Below are 14,153 nucleotides of genomic sequence, written 5' to 3'. Positions count from 1 at the left end.
ATACGGGTCGAAAAATGTTGACCTAATTCAGCATTTCTCAAAGTGTGGGGAATAGAGACATGACAGGTGGGGCGCGAGGAAAGGGAGGAAATTTTTTATTTTTGATTTTTTTTTACTATGCTTTCATTTTCTATACACACTGTAAATCACTTTGTGATTCTGTCTGTGAAATCCGCCGTATAAATAAATGTAAATTACTTATTTTTCCTGTAGGCTTTAAATTTCTCGGCAGGAGCGAAAGTTTGACAGACATAGCAACAGTAACTTTTGCAGGCAGGTCTAAGAGGAACAAATTTTCGCGCGGATGGGTAGCAGGCTAATGTGCGAACCACAATTACACAAAATGGATACATTTGCAACTCGCACCTCAAAGGTCTGCGGAGAAACAAAAATATGACGGGTCTAATCAACCAAAAAGTCAACCTAAAAGAAAATATGGCGAAGGGTATCTTGCTCTTGGATTCACGGCAGCGGAGGTGGGGGCAGAGGAGAGACCCCTGTGTGTTCTTTGTCTAAAACGGCTAGCAGCAAACAGCATCAGGCCCAACAAAGTAAAGAGACAACTCGAGACCACACATGATGTCCAATAAATTGTTTTGTTGGGGCGATGGGGGTAGGTGGGCCTTGAGTCTAAAGTGGTGATGACGGAAAAAAAAAAAGTTTGAGAAGCCCTGACCTAATTGTACGGATCTCACTTTAAACGGCAAACCGATCATTTAAATGTTTTCACTTTGAATATGAAACGAGGAGTAAAATGTACAATGTACAATATTATCAATTATTTCACAAGGACATGTTTTAAGGATATTGTACAGTATAATTAAATCTAAAATGAATGTGATCACTTTCAGGATCATTTTATTTTTAGCCAGTAAACAACTGTTATGTACTTTTGAATCGGGTTTTCAAAAAAAAAAAAAAAGGGAGGGACAATCAAGGATCAACAATGGCACGACTTTAACTAACTTGCGTGAGGTCAAAAGACAAGAGATTTTAGACCAATGCTGCTTTGGATCTGTTCCTGCTAAACTAGTAAGTGACTTTCAATGCTCAAATCAGAATAATAATACTAATTTTAGCTACTGGAAATTTGTGTGGTAGCAATAAATACCCACCAGCGCGATACTTTGCAGTTCCACACTGACCAACCACGCAACAAACTCAAAATAACTGTACAAGGAAAAAACAATGCAGTGACTTCAAACTGCAAATATAAGGTTTGAGTAAAATATGTAGGTTGGTGTGAATGTTGTCCGTCTATCTATGTTGACCCTGCGATGAGATGGCGACTTGTCCAGGGTGTACACCTCCTTCCACCCGATTGTAGCTGAGATAGGCGCCAGCGACCCCCACGTCCCCAAAAGGGAATAAGTGGTAGAAAACGAATGTAGGTTCCTACTGTGGAAAGTTCAGTAATACAGAATCATTGTGGCATTATCGTGTCAGTTGGACTCTATATGCGCTAGTCCTCATGGTAAATGTGGTTTTCCTTTTGGGAAAACGCCATCGCTTTGGTTCACTGGTGCGGCCAATATAAACCAAAACTGAAAATTCTTAAGTGGGGCTTTAAGTAGAGTTTATAAATCTTGTATCTGTGCCACATATAGCCTTATTTCAGTGTCAACAGTCTCCAGCTTACTTGCTACACATGTTTTGGCTCTGCCCATCCCTGTGCAGTTATTGGACCGACATTTTTAATACTTTGTCTGATGTTGTAATTACCTACTAGGCCTTCTTTGCCTTTATTTGTTGTTGTATCTTTATGTTAGCAATTGGGACTTTTTGAATGAAATTGTCTGTGGCTCCATGTTAACGAAGTTGCCTGTACTATTTGACTGATGCATTTTATTGATTGATTTATTAGCAGTAATTGCACAAAGGCATTCTTCTTATTTTAGTTTTCTGACAGCACGTAGGCGTTCGCATCAACTTTCGTCTTTTTAACAAATGGGTAAAGGGGGAATGATGTATGCCGTAAAACTAGTTGGCACATTTAATATTTAATAATAATGAATATTGTAAAATTCTATAATTTTTGTTATTTAAAGGGGAAAACCCGATTCAAAAGTACATAACAGTTGTTTACTGGCTAAAAATAAAATGATCCTGAAAGTGATCACATTCATTTTAGATTTAATTATACTGTACAATATCCTTAAAACATGTCCTTGTGAAATAATTGATAATATTGTACATTGTACATTTTACTCCTCGTTTCATATTCAAAGTGAAAACATTTAAATGATCGGTTTGCCGTTTAAAGTGAGATCCGTACAATTAGGTCAGGGCTTCTCAAACTTTTTTTTTTTCCGTCATCACCACTTTAGACTCAAGGCCCACCTACCCCCATCGCCCCAACAAAACAATTTATTGGACATCATGTGTGGTCTCGAGTTGTCTCTTTACTTTGTTGGGCCTGATGCTGTTTGCTGCTAGCCGTTTTAGACAAAGAACACACAGGGGTCTCTCCTCTGCCCCCACCTCCGCTGCCGTGAATCCAAGAGCAAGATACCCTTCGCCATATTTTCTTTTAGGTTGACTTTTTGGTTGATTAGACCCGTCATATTTTTGTTTCTCCGCAGACCTTTGAGGTGCGAGTTGCAAATGTATCCATTTTGTGTAATTGTGGTTCGCACATTAGCCTGCTACCCATCCGCGCGAAAATTTGTTCCTCTTAGACCTGCCTGCAAAAGTTACTGTTGCTATGTCTGTCAAACTTTCGCTCCTGCCGAGAAATTTAAAGCCTACAGGAAAAATAAGTAATTTACATTTATTTATACGGCGGATTTCACAGACAGAATCACAAAGTGATTTACAGTGTGTATAGAAAATGAAAGCATAGTAAAAAAAAAATCAAAAATAAAAAATTTCCTCCCTTTCCTCGCGCCCCACCTGTCATGTCTCTATTCCCCACACTTTGAGAAATGCTGAATTAGGTCAACATTTTTCGACCCGTATGTACGGTCACCGTGTGCTCGGAGAAGAGGTAGGATTAAATATAAGTTTTACTTCTTAATATTCCTTTTCAGATTTGTTGAAAGGTGCAAATGGAACCATGTGATGTTACTTGACGTAAACATGTCTGCAACAAATACATCAAAACCATAGCCGCGTGTGTAATGACTAACATTTACATAACATTTTGTAGATGGCATTGCATGTCTTGACTTGTTCTATTCTGTCTTTTGAACGTACAAGTCAATGTCTTGTTTTTAGTGTGAGGTTTAACTGTTGTGTTTATTTTGTGTCATTGTGAAGTTTTTTGTACCTGAAAATCAGATATCCCGGCCCCCCAGACACATTTTTTCCTCTATATCTGCTCCCCAGGTCAAAATAATTGCCGAGTGTGACCGTGTGTGACCGTGTGTGACCGTGTGTGACCGTGTGTGACCGTGTGTCTTGGCTACCACTCTTTACCGCATCTCTCCATGAACCCCGAAAAAAACATCCGACCAGGAGCGTTGGGTTGCAGTGCATTGTGGGTAGGCGAGTCTTGTACATGATCATGTTCTGTCGGTTCATTTGCAAAATAAACCAGAGAGCACAACTCAGCTTTGATACAAAATGAAAGTAAAAATAAGACTGAGAAGATCAAAATAATTGTCAAAGCAGCATCAAAGTTGTTGAAAGAACTATCTTGGTACCGGGTGCAAGCTGTACTACGGAGAGTAGACGTGACGGAGTCATGTCACCACATTCCAACACCCTGTTAATGGTCCGGTGGAATGCCAGAAGTTTGATAGCAACCGAACATGAATTAAAGGGATATATTAAAAATATGAAAACTAAACCACGTATAATTTGTATTCAAGAAACAGGGCTGAAGCCAAAATTAAACTTTATAATAAAAGGATATATAACGATTCGTAAAGATAGGAATGAAGGGTAAAGAGGATGATGTGCCACATTTATCAAAGAAGATGTAGTCACGGGTAAAGAAACAGCAGAACCTTTAGCAAAAACATTTGTTAAAGTGCACAGTAATGATAATTTGAGAAATGTGGAAAAACAAAAGAGAGAAAAAACAATGAGTTTAAATATTGGGGAAATGATGGAAGACAACGTTAATAGCTTTACCAACACTATGGATATGACATTTTCTTTGAATGAAATGGTTCGAATTTTGAAAAAGGTTAAAAATACGTCACCGGGGAAAGACCTAGCGGGTTATCAAATGATCAAAAACTTAGGTAGCATCGTCAAAGAAGTGGTCTTGAAATGATATGACAGGATATATGAAGAAGGAGAATGACCGGCAGAGGGGAAAATTAGCGGTAACAATTCCAATATGCAAGTCAGGGTAAGACCCGGAAGAGGCAGGAAATTATAAATTTGGGGAAAAGTAATGGAAAAAAAAAAAAGATTAATGAAAGACTAGTATATTATTTAGAGTCAAAAGAAATAATCAAAAAACTAACAAAGTGGTAAATAATGTTCAAGACTGGGGAACGGCTTGAGGTTTAAGATTCTCTGTTGGAAAGACAAAAGTCATACATTTTACAAAGACAAAAGTACCAAACAAGCTCCAAATAAAAACTCTAAGGTGAAAATATAGAAGAGGTACAAGTATTTAAATATTTAGGAATATGGTTTGATAAAAATATGAACTAGTCAACCCACATCAGCAAAATAGAATTGATTAGATTAGATTAGATAGTACTTTATTTATTCCTTCAGGAGTGTTCCTTCCGGAAAATAAAAAAAATAGGGGAAAAAGTAAAAAGGTGTTAAATATAATGAGGTCTTTGAGGGGTAATGATTGGGGGGCTGATAGGTTAACGTTGAAAACAATACATGTATATATTTATAACTTTAATTCCATCTGTTATTGATTACGGATGCATTATTTACCAATCTGCTTCAAAAACATGACTTGGGAAAATAGACCGGATCCAGTCACAGGCTTTAAGGTTATGTTGTGGAGCTACTACATCAACCCTAGTGCCAGTATTACAAGTAAAAATGAACGAAAAACCTTTGGACAAGAGGAGAGATCAACTCTCAGCAGTTTATCGGGCAACTTTAAAAGGATCCAAGCAAGGATATCCGACTTGTCCAGTGCTACCAATCTGCCAAGAAAAAGAGAAAACAAAAAAGAATAGTTTTGGGTGGATTATAGGAGACATATGTAATAAAGTTAAAATTGACAATATTAAAGTTAGTCCTACAGTACCAATGCCTGCAATACCACCGTGGATGTTTGATAACCCAAAAGAAAACATGCAATTACTAAAGAATAGAAATTTAAATAGTTACCGGATAGAAAAATGGATTGAGATATGATATATACGGATGCATCAAAAACTATATAAAAAAAAATAAAGGTAAGAGCTGTAGCAGTTATCCCACAAGGAAACATAGTATTAAATAAAATAATCAGTGATAAACTATCTGTTTTTACGGGGGAATTGGTAGCAATTTATATGGCGGTTAACTGGATAGAGGAAAACAAAGCAAGGAAAGTAGTTGTGTGCTCGCAGTCCAACAGTGCATTGATGAGCATAAAAAACATAGCATCAGAAACAAGACAAGATTTAGTTTATGAAATAGTTCAGGCAATCTATAGAATAAATAAAGCGGGAGGTGTGGTAACATTTCTTTGGGTTCCTTGGAAGATATTGTAGGATGGAATTCACAACCCATAGGATATAAAGCATTATACACGTATTTAAAAAACATTGGGTTAAATAAAAGAATATAGAGTAGGGATCCATCTTGATCCACACTCCATTTCAACCAGAAGGTTGCTTGGCGGAAACAACCGCCCACCTCCGGAATCAGTCCCCGCCCATTCCCCTTAGGCGCGAAATTCATTTGAGCGAAAGACATTGGAATGAGAGGAGCTCTTTAAAGCTCCTGAGAATCTTAAAAAGCTTACAGAAACTTACAGCGGGTGCCTGTCGGACATTCACCGTCGTTTTCGATGATTTCCCCTCGGAGCAAGGATTCGATGTCTGGAGTCTTTGGCGCAATCAAACCTTCTCCTCTGCCTGGAACGGCCGTTGACGGACCCGCCAGCTTTAAGGGAGACCAGTGAGCAAGAGATGTAAACGGAAAATCTGTAAGTAAATATATGTATATATGTATCGTATACCGCATGTTTTTTTTCTTGTAAAATGAGAATCATTTGACTCACCAGACTGCGATTGTGTTAAAACGATCGCGTTAGGATCTTACGGCAAATCCTCTATGAAACTAAATAATGAATACACATAATATTAAATAATTTGAAGGTTTAAACACACCTCGAAAATCATCTTCCAACTTTGTAAGACCGTTTAAGCAAAGTTCATCGTCTTTCACTTCGTCGTCATCGGCTGTTAAAAAAAAAAAAGGTATTACATCGTCGTACAAGTGTAATGCTTTTAACGTTTAAATGCTTAAATGGAGTTAAACCAATGTCTAATAACATGGTAAAGCAGAGGTAATGGTGTGTGTGTGTGTGTGTGTGTGTGTGTGTGTGTGTGCGTGTGTGTGTGTGTGTATGTGTGTGTGTGTGTGTGTGTGTGTGTGCGTGCGTGTGTGTGTGTGTGCGTGCGTGTCCTGTTGATTCAAACGGTCATAAACATTTAAACTGTCAGATGGGAAGTCAGTAAAAACTGAACCCTCCTTTTGTCCCCCAAACTGACCTGTTGATTCAAACGACCGTAAAGACCAGTTGCTACGTGACACTGTGTTCTGCGATAGTTTTTTCCATCTGTTTAAATATGTTTTCGTGAGGTACGGAAGTTGTTTCAGTGCGTACGAATGTGTGTGTGTGTGTGTGTGTGTGTGTGTGTGTGTGTGTGTGTGTGTGTGTGTGTGTGTGTGTGTGTGTGTGTGTGTGTGTGTGTGTGTGCGTGTGTGCGTGCGTGCGTGCGTGCGTGTGTGTGTGTGTGTGTGTGAAGTGTGTGTGTGTGTGTGCGTGTGTGTGCGTGTGTGCGTGTCCACCAAAAACTTCCCAATCCACGATAGATAACGATGAAAATATCGAGAAAGGGCTTCCGTCTCTTCTTTCTTTTAGCTGAAATAAGCAGATATCCCCCATTTCGTATCTGAATACAAATCCAAAAGATCCCTCCCCTTCCAAATCCCATTTCTCACGCAAAGATTCGGTCGGCGGCATCTGAATACGATTTAGAAACACTCGACTTTTTGGCGGAGCGTCAATGTAAGTTTTATTATTTTTATAAATCGAAACAGGCGTTTCACTAATCATGACCGAATCGAACAAAGTCTTTACGCTAACGTATAAAGCTCCACCTCCTCTGCGTGTGTGTGTGTGTGTGTGTGTGTGTGTGTGTGTGTGTGTGTGTGTGAAGTGCGTGCGTGTCCACATCTCCACACGTAACATTCCCAACCATCAATACATCGAAATCTGGAAGTTGTTTCAAACGATCGTAAACATTTAAACTATCAAATATATGGTCACATGCTGCTCAGATGACATTGCTTTCTTAAAAAAACTGAACCCTCCTCTGTTCCCTGTCAGGTCTTAACTCCACCCTCTTCCTGGTTTAACCACTCCCACCGCAGGTCTTAACTCTGCCCTCTTTCTGTTTAAAACTCCACCCTCTTCCTGGTTTAACCACTCCCACCGCAGGTCTTAACTCCACCCTCTTCCGGGTAAGCCACACCCACTTGACCTTGACATTTGAACCTGACATTTGAACCTGACCTTTAACCTTGACCTTTAACCTTGACCCCCTCATAAATCATTAACCTTTGAACTTGACCCCTCATAAATCATTGACCTTTGACCTTGAGGGTCATAAATCATTGTTTTATGGGGGGTCATAAATCACTTTTGACTAAAGGTAGGGACTTAACTTCTCTCTGAGCGCCACTAATGACTAAATAAAAATAAATACATATAAAATCAATATGAAATAAATATGATTAAAAATGATTTTAAGTGTGAAACGAATTAAAACAATAAAGAGAAATCAAAATTTTAAAACACAGAGGACCATATAACTATATATAGTGTTAAATGCCAGAGAATAAAAATGGGTCTTAAGACGAGACTTAAAACACTCCACTGTGGGAGCAGTTTGAACATGGAGGGCCAGAGTGTTCCAGAGCTTAGGGCCGACCACAGAGAAGGCCCTGTCTCCCCTGGTTTTAAGTCTGGTCTTGAGCACCACGAGCTGGAACTGGCTCTCGGACCTCAGAGCACGCGCAGGATTGTAAGTTTGGATGATGTCCGAGATATAATGAGGTGACAGTCCATGTATAGCAGGGGTCTCCAACACGTGGCCTGAAGGGCCAATTGCGACCCGCGAGACGTTATTTTGCAGCCTGCACCTTAATATGAAAATGTAATGTTGGTGCGGCCCGCAAGTTTTATATGAATGGTGCTTTACAACGTCATACTTGTATACCCTCGATTTTTCCGGGAGACTCCCAATTTTCAGTGCCCCTCCAGGGGTAAACACTCTCCCGAAATTCACCCAAACAGCAATATTAAGGGGGTACTGTGGAGGCACTGCCTTTAGCGTCCTCTATAACCTGTACCAACAGCGAGCCAGTCCAGCCAAATGTTGTATTTGACTTCTGTAGACGCAGTAAGCGACTGCAAAACATAGTTGATCAACAGCCACACAGGTCACACTGAGGGTGGCCGTATAAACAACTTTAACACTGTTACAAATATGCGTTACACTGTGAACCCACACCAAACAAGAATGACAAACACATTTCGGGAGAACATCCGCACCGTAACACAACGTAAACACAACAGAACAAATACCCAGAATCCCATGCAGCCCTAACTCTTCAGGGCTAAAATATACACCCCCCTCCCCCAACACCGCCCCCAATTGCAGCCCGGAAGAGTTAGGAATGCATGGGATTCTGGGTACTTGTTCTGTTGTGTTTATGTTGTGTTATGATGCGGGTGTTCTCCCAAAATGTGTTTGTCAATCTTGTTTGGTGTGGGTTCACAGTGTGGCGCATATTTGTAACAGTGATAAAGTTGTTTATACGGCCACGCTCAGTGTGACCGGTATGGCTGTTGATCAAGTATGTCTTGCAGTCGCTTCCGTGGGTCTGCAGAAGCCTCACACAATATCTGACTGGGCCGGCACACTGTTTGTATGGAAGAAAAGCGGATGAGACGGCAGGCTGTAGAGGACGCTAAAGGTAATGCCATCACGGCACGCCCTTAATAATGTTGTCCGGGTGAAAACCGGGAGATTGTCGGGAGGGGCACTGATATTCGGATCGCGAGAGTTGCCAAGTATGTTGCTAGGGCGGGAAAGCCATTCACAGAAGGTGAATTCATTAAAAAGTGCATATTAGATTTTATTAGATTAGAAATCTTTTCTTGCGGCCTTGTCTCACCCAGTTTCTGCATCCAGTGGCCCCCAGGTAAATTGAGTTTGAGACCCCTGATGTATCCATCCATCCATACATCCATTTTCTACCGCTTATTCCCTTTCGGGGTCGCGGGGGGCGCTGGCACCTATCTCAGCTACAATCGGGCGGAAGGCGGGGTACACCCTGGACAAGTCGCCATCTCATCGCAGGGCCAACACAGATAGACAGACAACATTCACACACTAGGGCCAATTTAGTGTTGCCAATCAACCTATCTGATGTATAGCTTTAAAAACAAAGAGCAAGGTTTTAAAATGAACAAGGAGCCGGTGCAAACTCTCAAGGATTGGGGTAAACCTGGCGTTTCCTGGCCCCTGTTAAAAGTCGTGCTGCCGCGTTCTGGACTAACTGCAACCGGGAGAGAGCTTTTTGGCCGATGCCAGCATAAAGTGCATTGCAGTAGTCCAGGCCACTTGGAATAAAAGCATGCACGACTTGTTCAAAAAGGTTAAAAGATAAAAACGGTTTTACCTTTGCTAAAATACGTAGATGATAAAAACACGATTTTAAAACGCTATTTACTTGTGTCTAGTTTAAAATCGCTATCTATAGTGACGCCAAGGCTGGTGACCTTGGGACACACATCATGTTGCAATGGTCCCAAGTCAGTGAGGGCCGGACCAAAAACTAAAATTTCCGTTTTTCCCTCATTCATTATTAAAAAATTCTGGGCTAACCCAGCCTTGACGTCGCATAGACCAATGTTTTTCAACCTTTTTTGGACCAAGGCACATTTTTTGCGTCGACTAAATTCGGAGGCACACCACTAGCAGAAATCAATAAAAGACGAATCTCAGTTGATAGTAAAAAGTCGTTGTCGCAATTGTTGGATATGACTTCAAACCATAACCAAGCATGCATCAAAAGATCCTTGTCTCAAAGTAGGTGACTTATTTGGAGTTTTTTGCTGTTTTCCTGTGTGTCGTGTTTTAGTTCTTGTCTTGCGCTCTTATTTTGGTGGCTTTTTCTCTTGTTTTGATATTTTTCTGCAGCAGTTTCCTGTCTTCCTTTGAGTGATATTTCCCACATCTACCTTGTTTTCGCAATCAGGACTATTTCAGTTGTTTTTCATCCTTATATGTGGGGACATTGTTGATTGTCATGTCACCTTCTGATGTACATTGTGGACGCTGTCTTTGCTCTACAGTAAGTCTTTGCTGTCGTCCAGCATCGTGTTTTTGTTTACTTTGCAGCCAGTTCAGTTTTAGTTTTGCTCTGCATCGCCTTCCCTAAGCTTCAATAATAATAATAATAATAATGGATTAGATTTATATCGCGCTTTTCTATTGTTAGATACTCAAAGCGCTCACAGAGACGTGGAAACCCATCATTCATTCACACGATGGTGGTGGTAAGCTACATCAGTAGCCACAGCTGCCCTGGGGTAGACTGACGGAAGCGTGGCTGCCAGTTTGCGCCTACGGCCCCTCCCACCACCACCAATCATTCATTCATCATTCATTCACCAGTGTGAGCGGCACCGGGGGCAAGGGTGAAGTGTCCTGCCCAAGGACACAACGGCAGCGATTTGGATGTCAATAGGTAGGAAGCGAACCTGCAACCCTCAGGTTTCTGGCACGGCCGCTCTACCCACTACGCCATGGCGCCCCAAATGCCTTTCGTTATGGGCACTCACTTTTTGTCTAAGCATTAGACACCTTTTTACCTTTACCCTGCCTCCCGCTGTTTCTACGAAGCAATTAGATACCGGCTGCCACCTACTGATATGGAAGAGTATTACATGGTTACTCTGCCCAGCTCTAGACAGCACCGACACTCAACAACAACACATACTTTGCAGACTATAATTACTGATTTGCAAAAAATATTTTTAATCCAAATAGGTGAAATTAGATCGGCACAGGGGTTGAAAAAGAAGAGAAGTGGTGTCAGGGGGCCGTGGCCTTTTGAAATCAGCATATAAATTTGGCAGTCGTCCACACAAAAGTTATAAGACACTCCATGCCTCCTAAAAATCTCTCCAAGAGGGAAGAGGTATAGAGCGAACAGGATGGGGCCTAGAATAGATCCTTGGGGGACACCACAGAAGAGGTGGCGTCCCCCAGCCTGACAGAAAAGGACCTTTCTGACAGGTAGGATCTGAACCACTGTGACGCAGTCCCCCTAGTGCCCACACAGTCTCTCAGGCGCTGTAAAATAATTGTGTGGTCGACGGTCGAATTAGTGATCTATGTATCGCGTCGATATCACCAGTAGCCGCATGATTGACAGGTCATTAGGCCAGCCTGAGATAGGCTCCGCCCCATCATCAGAAAAGGTCAGTTCCATGTACGACTATACCAAGTAGGCAACATCCAGTGGGGCTAAAAGTATTTAGTCAGCCACGGATTGTGCAAGTTCTCCCACTTAAAATGATGACAGAGGTCTGTAATTTTCATCATAGGTACACTTTAACTGTGAGAGACAGAATGTGGAAAAAAAATCCAGGAATTCACATTGTAGGAATTTTAAAGAATTTATTTGTAAATTATGTTGGAAAATAAGTATTTGGTCAACCATTTTACTGATGGAAGGAGGTTTTGGCTCCAAATCTCAGGATACATGGCCCCATTCATTCTTTCCTTAACACGGATCAATCGTCCTGTCCCCTTAGCAGAAAAACAGCCCCAAACCACGATGTTTCCACCCCCATGCTTCACAGTAGGTATGGTGTTCTTGGAATGCAACTCAGTATTCTTCTTCCTCCAAACACGACGAGTTGAGTTAATACCAAAATGGATACATGGATGATACAGCAGAGGATTGGGAGAATGTCATGTGGTCAGATGAAACCAAAATAGAACTTTTTGGTATAAACTCAACTAGTCTCGTTTGGAGGAAGAAGAATACTGAGTTGCATCCCAAGAACACCATACCTACTGTGAAGCATGGGGGTGGAAACATCATGCTTTGGGGCTGTTTTTCTGCTAAGGGGACAGGACGATTGATCCGTGTTAAGGAAAGAATGAATGGGGCCATGTATCGTGAGATTTGGAGCCAAAATCTCCTTCCATCAGTGAGAGCTTTGAATGGTTGACCAAATACTTATTTTCCACCATCATTTACAAATAAATTCTTTGAAATCCCTACAATGTGAATTCCTGTATTTTTTTCCCACATTCTGTCTCTCACAGTTGAAGTGTACCTATGATGAAAATGACAGACCTCTGTCATCATTTGAAGTGGGAGAACTTGCACAATCGCTGGCTGACTAAATACTTTTTTGCCCCACTGTATGGCACTCGCTTTGAGTACTTCAGCATAGTCCTCCTATGGGCGTGTTGGGTTTATGGATCTGGACATGCCAATGGTGGGTGGGACAGCAGATAAGACCGACGGCCTTCAGAATAAAAGCACCGCAGCGGGAAATGACGGACAGGCCTTTGACCTTTGAGCAGCCAAGAAAAGATGAACAGGTGCCTGGTATGTTAAGGAAAAAAAGACAACTATTCATGCCAAGTTCTTAACTGTTAGCATCTAACGCCTTGCTGTTAGCATCTAACGCCTAGCTGTTAGCGTTTCTTTTCATTTTCCTGAAGGACCTCTCCTGAAGGAATCAATAAAGTACTATCTATCTATCTCTTTGTTATAGTTAGACCAACAATGCTTAGCACAAAATAGCGTTTAAATAAAAGTGTCCCTCAACCGGAGACTTACAGATGGTGATAAGCAAACGCTAACAAAACACGTCCTGCAGTTTTGGGTTCAAAGTTTGTGGAGTTCTTACCTTCACGCACACACAATCTCCAAGGAGAGCTGAGGTGTGTGTGTGTGTGTGCTCTTTAAATACTAGAACACACACACACCTACATGAGTCAGCGCTCCGTACTTTGACACTTGGACGCTCATTGGTAAAACCTTACTCCCCCCCTCCGTAAACCCCTTGATTGTTACTTCAGACAGCCAATCAGCTGCTGAGCTGCTCCGGGGTTACCACGGCAACACAATCTTTGTGTTTTTTTACGCTCATCAAAACATTTTTTCTCTAATCTGGTGACCCTCGACCTGCAGCTCCCATTCCCGGCCCACGCTCTGCGCCATGGGGGCAAATTCTTAGCTCTCCACTAGGGGGCGGCGTGGCGGCCGAGCTCACTTCCTGTCTGGCTTTCTGTGGAAGATGCTGTCCTCACTAATCCTCTATGATCCTCATCTAAGTCCTCCACCTGCCCAAAGTCCAGGTAGTCCTTCAGGGGCCAGATAAACTTGGTACCAGGTAGACTTCTAAAGTCCAGGTAGACTTCTGAAGTCCGGAAAGTGTCGTAAGATCCAGGTTGCTGAGGAGATCTTTAGGAAGGATGCAGTTTTAGGAGGACTGAGTGACTCAGGTAAGACAGGACTCACTTTCACTTTTACGTCCAAAACTGGATGATGTTTTTGAGACATGTGCGCTTTGAAAAAATACCATGTCAACAAAAACATTACTCGAGCAGACAAGTTCAATGACTTTGCTACATTAATATACTGATACAATGGTCTTTATAGTCAACTACTACATAAAAATAATGACAATACAACTCTATTCTATTCTATTCTAATACACTGATACAATGGTCTTTATAGTTGACTACTACATTAATATACTGACACAATGGTCTTTAGAGTCAACCACTACATTAATACACTGATACAATGGTCTTTACAGTTAACTACTACATTAATATACTGATACAATGGTCTTTATAGTCAACTACTACATTAATATACTGATACAATGGTTATTGTAGTCAACTACTACATTAATATACAGTGACAGTGGTCTCTATAGTTGACTACTACATTAATATACTGATACA

The 14,153-nt window shown here is 41.2% G+C and overlaps 2 protein-coding genes across 2 annotated transcripts in view; one reads left to right on the top strand and one right to left on the bottom strand.

Annotated features, from left to right (window-relative positions):
• LOC133535774 (annexin A2-like) overlaps positions 1-13,400 on the bottom strand; it is a 37,160-nt gene extending 23,760 nt beyond the window's left edge. The window contains exon 1 of the mRNA XM_061875701.1: positions 13,088-13,400. The gene's annotated coding sequence lies outside the window, so the exon portion shown is untranslated. The remainder of the gene's footprint in view (positions 1-13,087) is intronic.
• The window catches only part of cngb1a (cyclic nucleotide gated channel subunit beta 1a), a 39,071-nt gene continuing 37,804 nt past the window's right edge, over positions 12,887-14,153 (top strand). The window contains exon 1 of the mRNA XM_061875658.1: positions 12,887-13,685. The gene's annotated coding sequence lies outside the window, so the exon portion shown is untranslated. The remainder of the gene's footprint in view (positions 13,686-14,153) is intronic.

Source organism: Nerophis ophidion, linkage group LG02 (genome assembly GCF_033978795.1).
Source record: "Nerophis ophidion isolate RoL-2023_Sa linkage group LG02, RoL_Noph_v1.0, whole genome shotgun sequence".
NCBI lineage: Eukaryota > Metazoa > Chordata > Actinopteri > Syngnathiformes > Syngnathidae > Nerophis > Nerophis ophidion.
The sequence above is the reverse complement of the archived record's forward strand: the minus strand, read 5'-3'. Positions and strand labels throughout refer to the sequence as shown.